Below are 21197 nucleotides of genomic sequence, written 5' to 3' on the forward strand. Positions count from 1 at the left end.
TTTCTCTGATCACAATGGCATGAAACTAGAAATCAACCACAACAGAAAAACTGAGAAATACTCAAACACATGGAAACTAAACAGCATGTTATTAAATTACGAATGGGTTAACAATGAAATCAAAGAAGAAATTTTAAAATTCCTAGAAACAAATGATAATGAGCAAACAACAACTCAAAATTTATGGGACACAGCAAAAGCAGTCCTGAGAGGGAAGTTCATAGCACTACAGGCATTCCTTAAGAAGCTTTAAAGCTCAAACAACCTAACCCTTCATCTAAAAAAACTAGAAAAAGAACAGCAAGTAAGGCCCACAGGTAGTAGAAGGAAGGAAATAATAAAGGTCAGAGCAGAATTAAATGACATAGAAGCTAAAGAAACAATACAGAGGATCAATGAAACCAAGACCTGGTTCTTTGAAAGGGTAAACAAGATCGATGAACCTTTAACAAGACTCACCAAGAAAAAAAGAGGACTCAAATAAATAAAATTAAAAATGAGAGTGGAGAAATAACAACCACACAACAGAAATACAAATTATTGTAAGAAAATACTATGAAGAACTGTATGCCAAAAAATTAAACAACCTAGGTGAAATGGACAAATTCCTTGAAACATATAATCTTCCAAAAATCAATCTGGAAGAATCAGAAAACCTAAACAGAGAGATTATAACAAAAGAGATCGAAAGTTATCAAAAAGCTCCCAAAAAACAAAACTCCTGGGCCTGATGGCTTCACTGGTGAACTCTACCAAATATTCAAAGAAGAACTAACTCCTATCCTTCTCAAGGTATTTATAAAATTCAGGAGGAAGGAACACTTCCAAGTTCCTTTATTAGGCGAGCATAATTCTCATTCCAAAACCAGACAAGACAACACAAAGAAAGAAAATTATAGACCAATATCCCTGATGAATTTAGATGCTAAAATCCTCAACAAAATATTAGCAAACCAGATCCAGTAATACATGAAAAAAAATCATACATCATAACTAAGCGAGATTTATTCTGGGGAGGCAAAGATGGTTCAACATTCGTAAATCAATTAATGTGATTCACCACATAAACAAAAGGAAGAAGAAAAACCACATGATAATTTCAATAGATGCAGAAAAAGCACTTGATAAAATCCAGCACCCATTTATGAAGAAAACTCTTAGGAAAATGGGAATACAGGGAACATACCTCAACATGATAAAGGCCATCTGTGACAAACCCACAGCCAACATTATAATTAATGGAGAAAAATTAAAAGCAATTCTCCTAAAATCAAAAACAAGGCAGGGGTGCCCCCTTTCACTACTCTTATTCAACATAGTTCTGGAAGTCCTAGCTACAGCTATCAGATAAGAACAAGAAATAAAAGGCATCCAAATTGGAAAAAAAGAAGTGAAACTATCATTATTTGCAGATGATATAAAACTATATAGAAAACCCTAAAGTCTCAGTCAAAAAACCACTGGACCGTCTGACCAAGCGGTGGCACAGTGGATAGTGTCGGACTGGGATGCAGAGGACCCAGGTTCGAGACCCCGAGATTGCCAACTTGAGCACGGGCTCATCTGGTTTGAGCAAAGCTCACCAGCTTGGACCCAAGGTCGCTGGCTCCAGCAAGGGGTTACTCGGTCTGCTATAGCCCCCGGTCAAGGCACATATGAGAAAGCAATCAATTAACAACTAAGGTGTCGCAACGAAAAACTAATGATTGATGCTTCTCATCTCTCTCCGTTCCTGTCTGTCTATCCCTCTCTCTCTCTCTCTCTCTCTCTGTCAAAAAACCCCCCAAAACCTACTGGACCTAATAAACGAATTCAGGAAGGTGGCCGGATATAAAATTAATACACAGAAATCAGAGGCATTTTTATACACGAACAATGAAATGTTAGAGAAATTAAGTGTCAGAAATTAAATGTCAGAAAGAGAAACAATTCTCTTCACTATTGCAACAAAAAAAAAATAAAGTACGTGGAGTAAATTTAACCAAGGAGACTAAAGACTTGAACTCAGAAAATTATAAAACATTGATGAAAGAAATCAAGGAAGACACAAACAAGTGGAAGCGTATATTGTGCTCATGGTTAGGAAGAATAAACATAATTAAAATGTCTATATTACCCAAAGCAATTTATAAATTCAATGCAATATCAATTGAAATACCAATGGCATACTTCAAAGATATAGAACACATATTCCAAAAATTTATATGGAACCAAAAAAGAACACAAATAGCCTCAGCAATCTTGAAAAAGAGGAATAAAGTGGGAGGCATCACACTTCCTGATATCAAGTTATATTACAAGGCCATTGTACTCAAAACAGCTTGGTACTGGCATAAGAACAGGCTTATAGATCAATGGAACAGAACAGAGAACCCAGAAATAAACCCAAATCTTTATGGACAAATGATATTTGACAAAGGAGGTAAGAGCAAACAGTGGAGTAAAGACAGTCTCTTTAACAAATGGTGTTGGGTAAACTGGACAGCTACCTGCAAAAAAATTAAACTAGATCACCAAGTTACACCATGCACGAAAATAAGCTCAAAATGGATAAAGGACTTAAATGTAAATCCAGAAACCATAAGTCTCCTAGAAGAAAACTTAGGCAGTAAGCTCACCGACATTTATCGCAATATGTTTGCTGATTTATCTCCACAGGCAAATGAAATAAAAGACAGGATAAACAAATGGGACTGTATCAAACTAAAAAGCTTTTTGCACAGCTAAAGACAATATGAACAGAATAAAAACACAAACCACACAATGGGAGAACATATTCGACAATACGTCTGATAAGGAGTTAATAACTAAAATTTATAAAGAACTTGTAAAACTCAACACCAGGAAGACAAAGAATCCAATCAAAAAATGGGCACAAGAGGCCCTGGCCGGTTGGCTCAGTGGTAGAGCGTCGGCCTGGTGTGCGGGAGTCCCAGGTTCAATTCCCGGCCAGGGCACACAGGAGAAGCGCCCATCTGCTTCTCCACCCCTCCCTCTCTCCTTCCTCTCTGTCTCTCTCTTCCCCTCCCGCAGCGAGGCTCCACTGGAGCAAAGATGGCCCGGGCGCTGGGGATGGCTCTATGGCCTCTACCTCAGGCGCTAGAATGGCTCTGGTTACAACAGAGCAACTCCCCAGATGGACAGAGCATCGCCCCCTGGTGGGCATGCTGGGTGGATCCCAGTCTGGCGCATGCAGGAGTTTGTCTGACTGCCTCCCCATTTCCAACCTCAGAAAAAAAAATAATAATAATGGGCACAAGAAATGAATAGACACTTCTCCAAAGAGGATATACAGATGGCCAATAGACAATGAAAAAACGTTCAACATCACTAGAAATGCAAATTAAAACCACAATGAAGTATCACCTCACACCAGTCAGAATGGTGCTCATCAACAAAACAACACACGATAGGTTCTGGCGAGGATGTGGAGAAAAGGGTACCCTCCTGCATTGCTGCTGGGAATGCAGACTGGTGCAGCCACTGTGGAAAACAGTATGGAGATTCCTCAAAAAATCAGAAATGGAACTGCCCTTTGACCTAGTCATCCCACTTACAGGAATATATCCTATGGACACTGTATCACCAACTGAAAAAAAGAAATGCACCCCCATATTTATGGCAGCATTGTTCACAGTAATGAAGATCTGGAAACAGCCCAAGTGTCAATCAGTGGATGAGTGGATTAAAAAGCTGTGGTACATATACACAATGGAATACTATGGGGCTATGAAAAAGAAGGAAATATTACCTTTTGCAACAATATGGAGGGACCTGGAAACTATTATGTTGAGTGAAATAAGCCAGGCAGAGAAAGAAAAATATCCTATGACCTCACTAATTTGAGGAATACAAGGAATAATGAGAACTGAGGAACAGAACTGAGACAGAGGAGGGATCAGAGGGACCAGAGGAAAAGAGGACAGAGGGAAAGGGGATGATAGGATGGGATAAACCTGAAGGGAAGGGGGGAGGGTGCTGTAAGGAGGGCGGCAAGGGAGATGTTGAGAGGAATACAGGGGGAGGAGGGATGCATTCGGGGTGACCTAGAATCTATGTAAACACAATTAAATAAAGAACATTAAGGAAAAAAAAATTCTGCAAAAAAAAAAGATGGAAAATGTAAAGAAAAATAATAAAAGAATATAGTTAAAAGACGTAATAAAATAAATAAAAATAAAGATACACCTACTTCAAAGAGTACTTGCATAGATTAAATTAGGATAGGCTATGAAATATCCCCTCAAGAATCTCACAGAGGCAAATATTGTAGGGAATGTTGTATCTCAAAGCTGGAAAAGTATACATTGTTTTGTTGCTTTTTCTCATTTTTTCTTCTTTCTTTTCCCATTTGAACGTCATTATCCTTGGTTGTTATATTTTTTATTCCTGGTTTTTGCAAGGGTTTCCATAATCTGACACTTTTACTTCTTTTTGTCCTCTCTTCCCCTTTCTTGCCTTACTGTGTCCTTTCCTTTTTTCTCTCTCTTATCCTCTCACCTGAACATTGTTTTTCATCAAATTATATTTTGAACTCATACTTCTTTTTGTGGCATTTTGTTTATTTTAGACTTCATTTATTTTTTTCACTTTTCCTGAGTTTCTCATTATGTATATATACCGTTTCCACCAAAATAAGTCCCCCCAAAATAAGACCTAGTACAATTTTTTTAAAAGCTTAAAAATATAAGGCCTTCCCTGAAAATAAGACCTAGTGCGTCTTTAGGAGCAAAAATTAATATAAGACACTGTCTTATTTTCAGGGAAACGGGGTAGATTGTTGTACATGGAAATAGAGACACAAGAAATTCTTGATGGAATTCAGAGTTTGGCAGGTTATGCTGATGTTTCTGATGACATGACTACAGTATATTAACAAATGTTGAGTTTTTGTTCAACAATACATGTGAATTCTTGTTCATGGGAAAATAATACATCTCCTGAAAATATGACCTAGCGCATCTTAGGAGCAAAAATTAGTATCAGACACTGTCTTATTTTTGCGGAAACGGGGTAATTTTTGTTCTATTTATTATTAATAGAATTCTCATTTTTCACCATATTTTTCTAATTTTTATTTTTATTTTTTAGTTATCTCTTGTTAGTGTTATTAACAATACTACTCTAAAATGCAATCAAGGAAAAAGAAATCAAATTTGGATATACAAGACAGAGACATAGCTCAGATAGATGATGAAAAATCTCCAGAAAAAAATTTCAATTACATGGAAACTTTCAAGCTAAATGACAAAGAATTCAAAATTGAAGTTCTAAAAACACTCAATAAGATATAAGAAAACACTGAAAGGCAATTTAGTGAGCTCAAAAAACAACTTAATGAACAAAAAGTGTACAGTAGTACCTTGAGAAACTAATTTAATTCGTTCTGTAACCAAGTTCGTAAGTCAGTCAACTCATATATCAAACTGCCGATACTGGACCCATGCACCAACGTGCCAACTAGCGGCAGCTTCCCGAATCACGACTCGTATCTCAGAATTTCGCTCGGATCACAAATGAAAATATGGATCGAGTCGCAGCTTGTATCTTAAAAAATTTGCATGTTGGTCTGTTTGTATCTCAAGGCACCATCACTGTATTTCACCAAAGAAATTGAAAATAAAAAAAGAACCAAAAAAAGATGAAAAACTCAATACTTGAGCTGAAAAATGAGGTATCAAGCTTAGCTAATAGAACAGGACAGATAGGAGAGAATTACTGACATTGAAGACAAGTAATAGCAATACTACAGAGAGAAGAGTCACAAATTTTAAAAAATGAGAAATCCCTACAAGAATTGCCTGTCTCCACCAAAAAGAGCAATATAAGAATGACAGGTATATCAGAAGATGAGAGGAAAAGGGAATGGAGAACATATTTAAACAACTAATGAGAAATTCTGAAGCCTGTGAGAAGAGTTAAAACTCGAATCCAAGAAGCAAAGAGAACACCAAGTTACTTCAACCCAAATAGACCTACTCCAAGGCACATTGTAATGAAATTCTCACAAATCAATGACAAAGAAAGAATCCTAAGGCAGCTAGAGAAAAGAAGAATATAACATATAAAGGAAGGCCCATTAAGCTTTCATCAGATTTCTCAGCAGAAACTCTACAAACCAGAAGACTGGACCCCAACATTTAAAGTACTGAAAGAGGGGAACTACCAGCGAAGAATACTATATCCATCAAAGCTATCCTTCAAATATGAAGGGGAAATGAAAATATTTACAGACATAAAAAAGCTGAGGGAATTTATCACCAGAAAATCCCCACTACAGGAAATACTAAAGGGGGTAATTCGACCAGATACAAAGAACAAACAAAACAAAACTACAAGTAAAAGCTCCAACGAGACAATAAAAACAAGGATAATCTGTGACAACAATAACATAAAAGGGAGAAGATAAAGATCAGCAGTAGCAGAGGAGGATGGAGTGCAAAAGCACTCATGAGATAATGGACTCTAATATTATAAATTTTCTTTTAATAACCTAATGGTAACCACCCCTGAAGATACCAGTACTGAAACACATAGCTTAAAAAAACAGAAGAAACAGAGGATAGAAGTATGGAGTTCCACCAAACAAAAACAAATGACAAAAAAACAAAAACGAAGACCCAAACAAGACAGAGCTATCAGAAAGCAGTGTATAAAATCAATACACCATTCATCACTTTACATCGTTCATCCAAACAGAAAATCAATAAAGAAATATTGTCCTTAGGCCCTGGCCAGTTGGCTCAGTGGTAGAGCGTCGGCCTGGCGTGCAGGAGTCCCAGGGCACACAGGAGAAGCACCCATTTGTTTCTCTACCCCTCCCCCTCTCCTATCTCTCTGTCTCTCTCTTCGGGGTTACCCTCCCGCAGTCAAGGCTCCATTGGAGCAAAGTTGGCCCAGGCGCTAGAATGGCTCTGGTTGCAACAGAGCAACGCCCCCCTGGTAGGCATGCTGGGTGGATTCCGGTCGGGCGCATGTGGGAGTCTGACTGCCTCCCCGTTTTCAACTTCAGAAAAATACAAAAAAAAAAAAGAAATATTCTTAAATGAAACACTAGAACAAATGGACATCTATAGGATAGTTCATCCCAGAACTAGAGTTTATATTTTTCTCCACTGTACATGGAACATTCTCAAGAATAGACCATATATGCTAGGCCACAAAACTAACATCAACAAATTCAGACTGAAATTATACAAAGCATATTCTCTAATCATAAGGCTTTGAAATTAGAATTCAACTGCAAAAAAGAAGTCAACATACCCACAAAAATGTGGAAATTAAACCACATACTTCTAAAAACTGAGTCAAATAAAAGCAGAGATCAAAAGATATATACAAGCAAAAGAAAATGACAATATGACATTATCAGAATCTCTGGGATGCAGTGAAAGCAGTAATAAGAGAGAACTTAGTATCATTACAGGTTTATATGAAAACACAAGAGAGAGTCCAAGTAAACAACTTCATATCACATTGCAAGGAACTAAAAAAAGAACAAAGGCAACCCAAAATCAGCAGAAGACAGGAAATAAAAATTAGAGCAGAAATAAATGAAATATAGAACAGAATACTATAGAAGAAATCAATACAACAAAGTGATAGTTCTTTGAAAAGATCAACAAGCCTGACCTGTGGTGGCACAGTGGATAAAGCCTCGACCTGAAATGCTGAGGTTGCCGGTTCAAAACCCTGGGCTGGCACGGTCACATATGGGAGTTGAAGCTTCCTGCTCCTCCCCCCTTCGCTCGCTCGCGCGCTCTCTCTCTCTCTCTCTCCTCTAAAATGACTAAATAAATAAAAATAATTAAAAAAAAAAAAAAGATCAACAAAAACGACAAACCCCTGGCAAGACTCTCTAAGGAAAAAAAGAGAAAAGACTCATATAAACAAAATCCGCAATGAAAGAGGAGAAATTACCACAGATATCATAGATACACAAAGGATTATGGTAGAATACTATGAAAAACTATATGCCACCTGACCAGGCGGTGGCGCAGTGGATAGAGCGTCAGACCGGGATGCAGAGGACCCAGGTTCGAGACCCCTGAGGTTGCCAGCTTGAGCGCGGGCTCATCTGGTTTGAGCAAAATTCCACCAGCTTGAGCCCAAGGTCACTGGCTCCAGCAAGGGGTTACTCAGTCTGCTGAAGGCCAGCGGTCAAGGCACATATGAGAGCAATCAATGAACAACTAAGGTGTTGCAACACGCAATGAAAAACTAATGATTGATGCTTCTCATCGCTCCATTCCTGTCTGTCTGTCCTTGTCTATCCCTCTCTCTGACTCACTCTCTGTCTCTGTAAAAAATAAAAAAAAATAAAAAAAGAAAAAGTATATGCCACCAAATTCAACAATCTAGAAGAAGTGGATAAATCCCTAGAACAGTACAATCTTCCCAGACTGAATCATGAAGAGGTAGAAAGCCTAAATAGACCAATAAGCAGGGAGGAAATAGAAACTATCAAAAACATCTTCAAAAAAAAAAGTCCGGGCCAGACCGCTTTACTAGTGAAATCTACCAAACACTCAAAAGATTTAGTTCCTATCCTTCTCAAAGTCTTCCAAAGGATTGAAGAAGCAATACTTCCAAACATTTTATGAGGCCAACATAACCCTAATACCAAAGCCCAGCAAGGACAACAACAAAAAAGAAAACTATCAACCAATATCTCTAATGAATACAAATGCAAAAATCCTAAACAAAATACTAGCAAATCGAATACAACACTACATTAAAAAAAAAATACATCATGATCAAGTGGGATTCATCCCAGAAGCACAAGGATGGTTCAACATACATAAAACAATTAATGTAATACACCATATCACCAAAACAAAGAACAAAAGCCATATGATCCTAGCAAGAGATGAAGAAAAGGCATTCAATAAAATACAACATCATTTTATGTTTAAAACACTCAACAAAATGGGTTTAGAAGGAAAATACCTCAACATAATAAAGGCCATTTATGACAAACCATCAGGTAACATAATACTAAATGGTAAAAAAACAAAACATTTCCTCTAAAATCAGGAATAAGATAAGGCTGCCCATTCTCTTCACTCCTATTAAACATAGGGCAGGAAGTTCTAGCCAGAGCAATCAGACAAGAGAAAAAAATAAAAGGCATTCATATAGAGAAAGAAGTAAAGGTTACACATTTTGGAGGTGATATGATCCCATATATAGAAAAACCAAAAGACTCCACAGAAACAATAAACCAATAAAGTCACAGAATAAAAAATTAATATAAAGTCTATTGCTTTCTTATATGCTAACAATGAAACTTCAAAAAATGATCTAAAAAAAATAATCCCTTTTACATTTGCAACAAAAAATATAAAATACCTAGGAATAAACATAACAAAAAACGTAAAGGACCGAATATTGAAAACTACAAAGCATTATTAAAGGAAATTGAAAAAGATACATGAAATGGAAAAATATTTCTTGTTCTTGGATACAAAGAATAAATATAGTTAAAATGGCTATATTACCCAAAACAATATACAAATTTAATGCAATTCCCATCAAAATTCCAATGTCATTTTTTTAAAAACAAAACAAAAATATGTTTTATATGGAAGCATAAAAAACCCCAAATAACCAAAGTAATCCTAAGGAAAAAAGAAAAACAAGACTGGAGGCATTACAATACCTGACCTTATACTATATGATACTACAGAGCCACGATAATCAGAAGAGCATGGTATTGGGCCCAAGCCGCGTGGCTCAGTGGTAAAGCGTTGGCCCAGCGTGTAGAACTCCTTCCGGCCGGAGCACACAGGAGAAGCACCTATCTGCTTCTCCATGCTTCCCCCTTTCCTTTCTCTCTCTCTCTCTTCCCCTCCTGCAGCCACAGCTCCAATGGAGCAAAGTTGGCCCCAGCTCTGAGGATGGCTTCATGGCCTCCACCTCAGGTGCTAGAATGGCTCCAGTTGCAACCGAGCAACGTACCAGAGAGGCAGAGCATTGCCCCCTAGTGGGCATGCTGGGTGGATCTCAGTCGGGCATATGCGGGAGTCTCTCTTTCTGTCTTCCTGCTTCTAACTACAGAAAAAGAAAATAAAAAAACAAACCAAAAAAAAACAACCTAGCAAGGTATTGACAGAAAAAAAGACACAGACCAATGGAACAGAACAGAGAACCCAGAAATAAAACCACATATACTGTATACGGGCAAATCATCTTTGACAAAGGAGCCAAAAACTCACAATGGATAAAAGCAAGCCTCTTCAATAAATGGTGCTAGGAAAATTGGAAAGCCACATGCAAAAGAATGAAACTTGACTACAGTTTGTCTCATTGCACAAAAATTCATTCAAAATGGAACAAAGACCTAAATATAATTTCTGAAACAATAAATTACAATACATAGAAGAAAACATAGGTACTAAACTCACTTGTCGGAAACCGATCAACAACTGCTGGCTGACAAGGTCACAGCAGAGAAGATCCACAACTGCTGGCTGAAAAGGTCACAGCAGAAGATCAAAAACTGCTGATTGACAAAGTCACAGCAGAGAAGACCAACAGCTGCTGGTTGACAAAGTCACCGCAGTGAAGATGAATGGCTGCTGGTTGACAAAGTCACAGCAGAGAGAAAAGGCACAACGAGACTTCCCCCTTTGACCTTTTGAATTAATTTGGCCTTATAGCCCCCCTTTTCTGGGTGTGTGCTATCATTTATGGCACAGGGATAATAGTACCGTGCTTTCCCTGTAGATTCGTAGTAATTTCTTTGGAAATGAGACAGAGGGTGTGAGTTCCACAGAAAAGCCTGTAAGCCCCTTGAACTGGGCTCATAGACATAAGAGGCTGGCTATGATATCCCTCGAAAAGGGTTAAGTTTGTAGGAGAATTCCTTCTTATTAATCATGTTAGAAAAAATAGATTGTGACTTATGAATAGGTAGGAAACAGTAACTATACACAGAAGCACCTTTCAGCTTTCACTTAATTCATCACTTTACCTCCCTAGCCTTTTCATGTGGTAAAGAAACTTTCCTTTCTTCTTGCATACCTGACCTGCAGGTGTTGGAACACTCTGAGAAAAATAAAGTTAGAACTTAACTAGTGTATAATTAGTAGATAAATAAAATTTGACTAGACAATAGGACCTTAGGTAAGGTAGAGTTATTAATCAGTACTGACCTTTTAGAAGTTTGTACCAATATTGTTATTGCTATTCAAGTTATTGTATAACTGTACTTTGAATGACTTACCACCTGATTTATAGCTTATAGAAATGAATTAACTGTTGCCTAGAAATATGTAACCATAGTGAAACAAAAACAATTATTAGTCAATGTATTCAAAATACCATGTGATTGTAACTTAGTGTATGTGTATAAAAATAAAGCTAGACCAGCATTTGGCAGAGATGCCTGGCAGTAAATGCTAAAGAGAAAAAGGAATCCGGCTCTCTCACTCGATTCGTGCCGACGCCGTCTCTTCCTGTGGTACCCCTGGATTCTCCCCCGGGGCTGGACCCCGGCACTCACTCATGGACCTCAGCTGTAGAGGACATTTTATGAATTTGACCCCAAAGGCAAGAGAAGTAAAGGCAAAGAAAAATCAATGGTGACTACATCAAACTAAGAAGCTTCTGCACAGCAAAAGAAACGGACAACAAAACAGCCAACTAAATGGGAGATGATATTTTCAAACAACAGCTCAGATAAGGGGTTAATATCCAAAATGTACAAAGTACTCACAAAACTCAGCAGCAAACAATCCAATAAAAAAAATGGGAAAAGGACATGAACAGACACTTCTCCCAAGAAGAAATAAAAATGGCCAACAGATATATGAAAAAATGTTCATCTTCACTAGGTATTAGAGAAATGCAAATCAAAACTACAATGGGATACCAGCTCACACCTGTTAGATTAGCTATTATCAACAAGACAAGAAATAGAAAAAGATGCTGATGGAGTAGGCAGACATTCCAACTGCCACCTCCAAGGACCAAACTGGATTACAACTTAATTTAAGAACAATGATCTTGAAAAACCAAGTTTGGACTCAACTAAGAGGAGTCTATAACCAAGGATCACAGAAGAAGCCACACGGAAACTGGTACAAAGGGTGAAGACATGGAGAGTGCTGCCCACTCCCAAGAGTGAGCGGTGGCAGCTGAGGGTCCAGAGGGACACTCACTGTGGGGACGGTCACCCTGAGAGGTGTGGTTGCTCAGCCCTAGTCCTGGACCCTCAGCCAAGAGCCCCAGAGCCTTGAGGAGGCGCCCACGCAGCACTTAGCTGTGAAAAGAGCCAGATTTCTGTCTGCGAGAAAGAGACAGACCTCTCAGAGACACAAGCTCCATCTTAAAGGGCCCGCTCAGAAAATCTCATTCACAGCCACGTACCTAGGGTTTCGGTGGAGGAGAGCTGAGCGGACTAGAGTTGCATGAGGAGAGTGTAAAGTTGGAGGCCCAGCAAGAGACACTGTGGGGGACGACCACCAGAACTCCTGTGCTGAATCAGTCTACAATGGTACAGTCGCCATCTTTCTTGGGCAGAGTGTCCCCTCTGAGTGGCACCACCCTGGGAAGAAACTGCTCTGCCCTCGGGAGTCTCTCTTACCCCAGTCATGGCAACGGGTTGTTCTGAGAGGTCAGGAAGCAAAGGGCATGTCAGTGACTCAGTTTTCTGGTGTTGAGACCAGAGCTCCCCTTACAGTCTCCTGAGTGTATGACTGGTGCTTCTGCCTCACCAGAGACTCTGCGGAAAATGTCCAAAGAGCAAGGAGACCTCACCTCTGGGTATTAGGGGACACACTGGACTCCTGGGGCCACACCTCCTGAGGTCTACGGAAAAAGTCTGGCCAGACTGACACCTGGGCCAGGTCAGAGCCACACCCACGACCCTTCCTAATCCCTGAATTGATGCAGACTCCAGCAGAGGTTTTTAAAGTGGTGGAGCTCAAAAAGCAGCCAGAAAGCAGAAAGGCTGCAAGAAGTGGGACTCAGTGACCCTTCCCCCCAGGACCAGTATGGGTAAAAGCAAGCCTAGGAGTGCACCTTGGTATTTTCACGTGCCCTGGGCCCAGCAGAAGCAACTACAAACTCTGGATTGCCTGCAGCTCAAAGAAGGTTGCTGAGTGCCAGTCACAGGCAGTGTTTCCCACTTGTCTGCACTAGATTCCTGCCAGGGAGACCCAGAGCTGGCACATCCAGGGGCCAACTGCAGAGAGCATCGGGTCAGGACCTAACAACCCTTGCCAGAGTGGTATCCAAAGGAAGGGCTCCTCACACCCGGGCCAGTTGAGGCAAATTTCGCTCTATGATCAGCACTGGTACAGCAGCTCATGTGCATTGGACAGGGTGGAGCTTCACAGTCAGCCTGCCTGGGTGCTGGATATCCTGCCCTGCTGAGTTAGATTCCACAGGGGGAAGGGAGAGAGGTTTGGAGCATGGACATTTAAAGTGTGGGTCCCTGTGAGCCTAGTATTGGATCTGGTTGAGGGGCTCAGCCACTTTCTGCAAGGGCACAGTCACTCCAGGAGAGGACTCTCTCAGTCTTCTTCCCTGAGACCAGGGTTTCACCAGCTGTAAGAACTACTGCAGAGGGGACTGTCAGACCTACTTTGGCCTGAACCTGCTGCTCACCTTGTTGGGGAGAAGTAAAATTTGAGTATCTCGCAGTGGCAGAGGTATTATGCTCTGGAGTAGGGGCCACTGTCCCCAGACTGAGATACTGACCAAGAGACCCCTGAAACGGGGTCCCACTGACGTTTGATTACCAACCTCAGCCCTCCTAACCCAACAAGCTTGCAACCAGAAGAGAAGCTGATTGGGTAAGGTCAGTCTGGACCCACACTACAGTCTTTCTACAGAAGATTCTGTGTGAAGACCAGGCAGCTGCAAGAGGAAGTAGAGCAGCTGAAAAGTGAAGGAAAATCTTACAGAGCTTGAGGCTCTTACAGAGCTGCTGTCATCTCTAAGCAGGAGGAAGCTGATCCTTATACACAGGTTGGCCCCTCTCACACTACCCAGGTACAGAAAATGCAGACACAAACATCGAAGAGCTGTAGCTGCAGACAAGTAGCCTACAGCGGGTGACAAACAACAGCTTACGCCAACCCAAGAAGACCTAGAACCAACACAACTGGTTTTGCGTGGCAAACAGCACCAACCCTAGATTCAGCTAACTACACAAACAGCATACCCAAAGGAGGAGTCTAGCAGGCACTAGACACTGTGGAGAACAAATACTTGCAATAAGACGGACATGGCACAGTGTGCAATACACACAATCAGGGTTCACTCTTAGAGGTAGCAAGCCTAAAGGAATAACCATACCCACAAAAGGTCCAACTACATTCAATATTCACAGACAATAGGAGGGAAAATAGTACCCTCAAGAAACATTCACAGAACAAGGAAAACAGGTGACCTACAGGTCAGTACCACCGAGCCCATCTTCCTCAAAAAGAAACTACAAAAAGCTCAAAGTAATACAGCGCTACCTAATACACAGACAAAATGGGCAGACTGAGAAATGTGACCCAAATAAATCAACAAGAGAAATCCCCAGAGAATGAACTATATGAAATGGAAGTTATCAAACTACCAGGTTCAAAGTTTAAAATAATGATTTTTAGGATGCTCAAGGATCTTAGAGCAACAATGAATGGTCATAATGAGCACCTAAATAAAAAGATAGCAAGCATCAAAAAGGATATTAAACTCATAAAACAGAACCAGTCACAAATGACAAACACAGTATCAGAAATGAAGACGGCAGTAGTGCTTCAATAGTGGAAAGGAAGGTCATTGAGCTAAAGCCTGCCAGGCTTACACGCCTCTGCTGTGAGGAAACAGGGACACTGGAAGGTGGGCTCCCCCTCGCTCCTCTAAGGGAGGGTTCAGTCTCTTCCAGTCCTGCTCCAGCCACCTATGACCTAACCTTGCCCAGAAAGCTGGGGTTTGCCACTGAAGGCTGAAGGTGCCCAGGGCCGTTGGCCCCATCTACAACACTGTGGACGAGCCTAGGGTATTTCTTCCAAGAAGCAGGTAAACTGATCTCATTCGCACAAGGGCCACTTAACTATGTTTTGCCTGAATAGTCAGGTTTTTTTATTCTTCCCTCAAAGATCTCTGTTGTGGGTGTTGATAGTCCTATTTTCTGCTGCTTTGCTTAATATATAGTGTTTCCTTTATCCCTCCTACCTCAATGCCCCAATCATATCTCAGGCTGGGACCTACTCCTAATTCAGAGCTCTCTTTCCTCCTTTTGCCAACTTGTATTATGAATTTACCTTTGCCACCCAGCTGAGTGTATCCCAAGGTTCTCTTTACCAGGCCACAGTCACAGAGCTCCAGGGAAAAGCAACCTGGTCTCAACTCTCCAGGCAGAGGAGAACAGAAGCTCCATATCCACACATGCTGCAAATGGCTTTTTCCAGTCTACCTGAATCATTACCAGCTAGAAGCAGAGGTCATTGGGACTTGGACATGAGCTGCAAAGTATAGGATGGTGACAACAATTCCAGTGCCATGCGGACTTTTCCTGTGGGGAACTTTCCTGGACTCCTGCTCCCTGTGACAGCTCCTAACAGACTGAACTGTGGTTGGGTTGCATTTTTCAGGGATTTGGCATGGTGATGGGGCCAACTTGGACTTGGTGAACATGTTAAGGACACTACTCTTTTAGAGATTCTTGCTGTATTGGCCAAGAGTTTGCTTAAAGGCTTTTAATCACTGTAAAAAAAAAAAATAGAGGACTGGATGAAGAAGATGGGGCACATATACACCATGGTATACTATTCAGCTAGGAGAAATGATGACATTGGATCACTTACAGCGGAATGGTGGAGCCTTGGTAGCATTGTGCGGGGTGAAATAAGCGAATCAGAAAAAAAACAGGAACTGCAGGATTCCATACATTGGTGGGACATAAAAGCGAGACTAAGAGGCATGGACAGGAGTGTGGTGGTTAAAGGGGGTGGGGGGAGGGAAGGAGGGAGAAGGGGAGGGGGAGGGGTACAGAGAGAACTGGATGGAGGGTGGCGGAGGACGATCTCTCTTCGGGTGATGGGTATGCAACAGAACTAAATGACAAGATAACCTGGAAATGTTTTCTTTGAATGTATGTACCCTGATTTATTGATGTCACCCCATTAAAATAAAAATTTATTTATAAAAAAAAAGAAAAAAAAAAGACGGCAGTAGAAGGAATCAACAACAGGCTGGATGAAGCAGAGGATTGAATCAGTGATTTAGAAGACAAGATAAATAAAAGCAGGGAAGCAGAGCAGCAAAACAAAAAGAGGCCCAGAAAGACTGAGGAAAATCTAAGAGACCTCTGTGACAACATGAAGAGAAACAACGTCCACATCATAGGGTTTCCTGAAGGAGAAGAGAACGAACAAGGGATAGAGAACCTGTTTGAAGAAATCATAGCTGGAAATTTCCCTAAATTGATGAGGGGAAAAGTCACACAAGTTCAAGAAGCACAGAGAGTCCCTATAAAAAGGAACCCAAAGATGCCTACATCAGGACACATCATAACTAAAATGTGAAAGTTAAAAGAAGGAATACTAAAAGCTACAAGAGAAAAACAGTGAATTACCTACAAAGGAGCCTCCATAAGGATGACATCAGACTTCTCAACAGAAACACTTCAGGCCAGAAGGGAATGGCAAGAAATATTCAAAGTAATGCACAACAAGATCCTACAGCCTGACCAGGCGGTGGCGCAGTGAATAAAGCATCAGACTGGGATGCAGAGGACCTAGGTTCGAGACCCTTAGGTCGCTAGCTCAAGCACGGGCTCATCTGGTTTGAGGAAAGCTCACCAGCTTGGACCCAAGGTCACTGGCTTGAGCAAGGGGTTACTCGGTCTGCTGTAGCCCTATGATCAAGGCACATATGAGAAAACAATCAATGAACAACTAAAGTGCCAGAACAAAAAACTGATGATTGACGCTTCTCATCTCTCTCCGTTCCTGTCTGTCTGTCCCTATCTATCCCTCTCTCTGACTCTCTTTCTGTCTCTGTAACAAACAAAAAACAAAAAACCTACAACCAAGACTACTTTATCCAGCAAGGCTACCATTTAAAATTGAAGGAGAAATAAAGTTTCCCAGAAAAAAAAAAAAATTCAAGGAATTCATTACAACCAAACCAATACTGCTAAGGAGTCTACTAAAAAAAGAGCAAAGAAAAAGAGAAATCGAGAAAAAGAGGAATGTAGATTTAAAGAATAAAATGGCAATAAATAAATACATGTTATTAATAACCTTAAATGTAAATGAATTAAATGCTCCAATCAAAAGACATAAGGTAGCTGCATGGATAAGAAAACAGGACCCGTACATATGCTGTCTACAAGAGACCCACTTCAGAACAAAGGATACACATAGACTGAAAGTGAAGGGATGGCAAAAAATATTTTATGCAAATAGAAATGAAAAAAAGCTGGAGTAGCAATACTTATATGTGATAAAATAGTCTTTAAAACAAAGGCTACAGTGAGGGATAAAGAAGGTCGCTACATAATGATAAAGGGAGCAATCCAACAGAAGGATATAACCATTGTAAATATTTATGTGCGTAATATAGGAGCACCTAAATATATAAAGCAGATTTTGATGGACATAAAGGGCAAGATCGACAGCAATAATATAATAGTAGGGGATTTTAATACCCTGCTAATATCAATGGATGATCTTCCAGACAGAAAATTAACAAAGAAACAGTGGCCTTAAATGACACACTAGATCAGCGGTTCTCAACCTGTGGGTCGCGACCCCAGTGGGGGTCGAAAGACCAAAACACAGGGGTCGCCTAAAGCCATCAACTGGATTTAATAGGTATCTACAGAACTTTTCACCCCAAAGTAGCAGAATATACATTCCGTTCAAGTGCTCATGGCACATTCTCTAGTATAGACCACATGTTAGGGCACAGAACGAGTCTTAATAAATTTAAGATTGAAATCATATCAAGCATCTTCTCTGACCACAATGGCATGAAACTAGAAATCAACTACAATAGAAAAACTGAAAAACATTCAAACACTTGGAAACTAAATAGCATGTTATTAAGTAACAAATGGGTTAAACAATAAGATCAAAGAATAAAAAATTTCCCTGAAACAAATAAAAATTAACATACAACTCAAAATTTATAAGACACAGCAAAAGCAGTACTGAGAGGGGAAGTTCATAGCATTACAGGCATAACTTAAGAAGCAAGAAAAAGCTCAAATAAATAGCCTAACCCTGTACCTAAATGAACTAGAAAAAGACAACAAATAAAGCCCAGAGGAAATAGAAGGAAGGAAGTAATAAAGATCAGAGCAGAAATAAATGACATAAAAGCTAAAAAAAAACAATACAGAAGATCAAATGAAACCAAGAGCTGGCTCTCTGAAAAGGTAAACAAGATTGACAAATCTTTAACCAGACTCATGGAAAAAAGAGAGGATCCAAATACATAAAATTAGAAATGAAAGTGGATAAGTAACAACTGACACCACAGCAATATAAAGGATGGTAAGAGAATACTATGAAGATTAATATGCCAAAAAACTGGACAACCTAGGCAAAATGGATAAATTCATAGAAACATACAATCTTCCAAAAGTCAATCTGGAAGAATCAGAAAACCTAAACAGACCGATTAAACAAATGATATTAAAAGTTATCAAAAAACTGCCAGCAAACAAACATCCTGGACCAGATGGCTTCGCAGGCAATTTTAGCATTCAAAGAAGAACTAACATCTATAGTTCTCAAACTATTCTAAAAAATTCAAGGAGGGAGAGGCAAGCATGATCCTTATTCTAAAACCAGGTAAAGCCACTACAGAGAAAGAAAACTCTAAGTCAGTATCCCTGATGACCACAGAGGCTAAAATTCTCAACAAAGTATCAGCAAACGGGATCCAGCAACACATCACAAAGATCATACATCATGACCAAGTGGGATTTATTCTGGGGAGGAAAGGCTGGTGCAATATTCACAAATCAATCAATGTGATTCAGCCTGACCAGGCGGTGGCGCAGTAGACAGAGCATCAGACTGGGACGAGGAGAACCCAGGTTCAAAACCCCAAGGTTGCCAGCTTGAGCAGTGGCTCATCTGGCTTGAGCACAGGCTCACCATCTTGTGCAAGGGGTCACTGGCTTGAGGATGGGATCATAAACACAACCCCACGGTTGCTGGTTTGAAGTCCAAGGTCGTCTACGGCCTTATAACCCTGAACGCGCCCAATCTCGCCTGAAGTGCAAGGTCACTGGCTTGAGCAAGGGGTCACTTGCTCTGCTAGAGCCCCCCTGGTCAAGGCACATATGAGAAAGCAATCAATGAACAACTAAGGAGCAGCAATGAAGAATTGAAGCTTCTCATCTCTCTCCGTTCCTGTCTCATTCTGTCACATACACAAAAAAGGACCGGGTTACATATACACAATGTGAAAAAGAAGGAAATCTTCCATTTTGCAATGGCATGGTTGGACCTGGACATCATTATACTAAGTGAAGTAAGCCAGGCAGAGAAAGAAAAGCATCACATGAGCTGACTTATATGTGGAATCTAATGAGCAAGGTGAACTGAGGAATGGAATAGAGGCAGAGGCGGGGTCTCAAGGAGCAGAGGGACAGCAGTCAGAGGGACAGCTAGCTATCAGAGGGAAGACAGGATGGGATCAGAGAAGGTAAAGGGATTAGTGAATTTATATATACATAATACATACATACAAATTACAGATCAGCAAATCCCAGAGGGAAGAGGGGGAACCGCTAGGAGGAGGGGAGCAAAGAGGGTGTAATGGGGGGCACATGGTTAGAGGTGAGGGTGTTATATTGAGTGCGATACTTGAATCCATGTTAACACAATAAATAAAAATTAATTTAAAAAAAACATTAATATAGAAACTAAGCAGTTGTCCTCAATTTGGAATAAAATGAAGGTGTCTCATTCCACATTAAAAAACATATAAACCACAAAGGCTAAATGTATAATAAAGCTAAATGTATAAAAATAAGCTGCTTGAACAATATATCTTAAAATAACAGCCTACCACCACCAATCATTTCAATATAAAATATTCTTAGTAAATGTATAAAAACCTAATAGGGGTGGCAGAGACATTTTGTTTAAGTCCTTTATAAAGACAAAATAATTGTCCAGAAACATCAGTTAAATTTCTCTAGCTACCTGGTGATCCAGTCAGGATATTAAAAAGTTTTCTTTTCAACTCTTTCAACTATTTATACATTTACAGCCACTGTATTTTATCAAAAAAGAAAGGCAGTTTGTACTGACCTGATAAGCAGAATAATGGAAGAGGTTCTTAAGTATTTATGTACAAATAGTTTGATATAATCTTATGTATCAAAACTCTGAAAGTAAAATGCTTTTACTCCTGGTACTGTAGAAAATGGTAAGTTTGGACCAACCAGTGATTTATTTTTGAAAACTGGTATGTACTCATTTTTAAGTTTATCTATATGAAACCAGTTACTGTAGTTATTTTAAATCATTTTTTACAATCAAGTGTTCTAAAAGACTAAAATTACTTTCCTTTTTCTAAATGGTCCCATTTCTTAAATGCAATAAATAAAAACATAAGATTGAACAACACATCACAGTCACATTCTTAAGTTGAATGGTAATTTTAATAAAGCACTAGGAGTTTTCTTTCTTTCTAAAGGCAGGCTAGTTAAGGCTACACAACAGCCATAAACAAATCTTTTGAGAAACGAGCATTTTCTATTAAACCCAAAGAAAGTACACATCACTTGTTGAAACTCACATTCTTATAGTAGACCTCAAAAAGAAATTTAAAAACAAGAAGAGTTGGGAGCCCATAGAAATCCCACTTATTAACACTGCATCTAAGAAACCTTTCCCTTCCTGCTCCGCACTCCTTATCCAAAGATAGGACTACAAAGAAGTCACCTAAACCGCACTGCTCTCTGGGGCTTAACTTCACTAGAGTATAAAAACAGGTCCTGCTACCCAAACTACTCACACACAAAATGAAATGGGTTTTTTTGACAACAGTCCTAACTTCAGAGTGTAAGTTTCAGATTTACAACATTTGGAAACAAGCCTAATAAAATGCTGAGCAGATGTAAGTTAACTATCCTAGAAAGTTTACAGGACAGTCGGACAGTCAAAACTGTAGCAACTGGAATTTGTCAGGTAACCATCCTGAGTTCTCATGAGAAAATAAAGACA

The 21197-nt window shown here is 39.8% G+C and overlaps 1 protein-coding gene across 2 annotated transcripts in view; it reads right to left on the reverse strand.

The window, feature by feature from the left end:
- Positions 1-21197, reverse strand: part of PPP4R2 (protein phosphatase 4 regulatory subunit 2) — a 101947-nt gene that overhangs the window by 78760 nt on the left and 1990 nt on the right. The window lies entirely within an intron of this gene.

Source organism: Saccopteryx leptura, chromosome 10 (genome assembly GCF_036850995.1).
Source record: "Saccopteryx leptura isolate mSacLep1 chromosome 10, mSacLep1_pri_phased_curated, whole genome shotgun sequence".
In the NCBI taxonomy this organism is placed as follows: domain Eukaryota; kingdom Metazoa; phylum Chordata; class Mammalia; order Chiroptera; family Emballonuridae; genus Saccopteryx; species Saccopteryx leptura.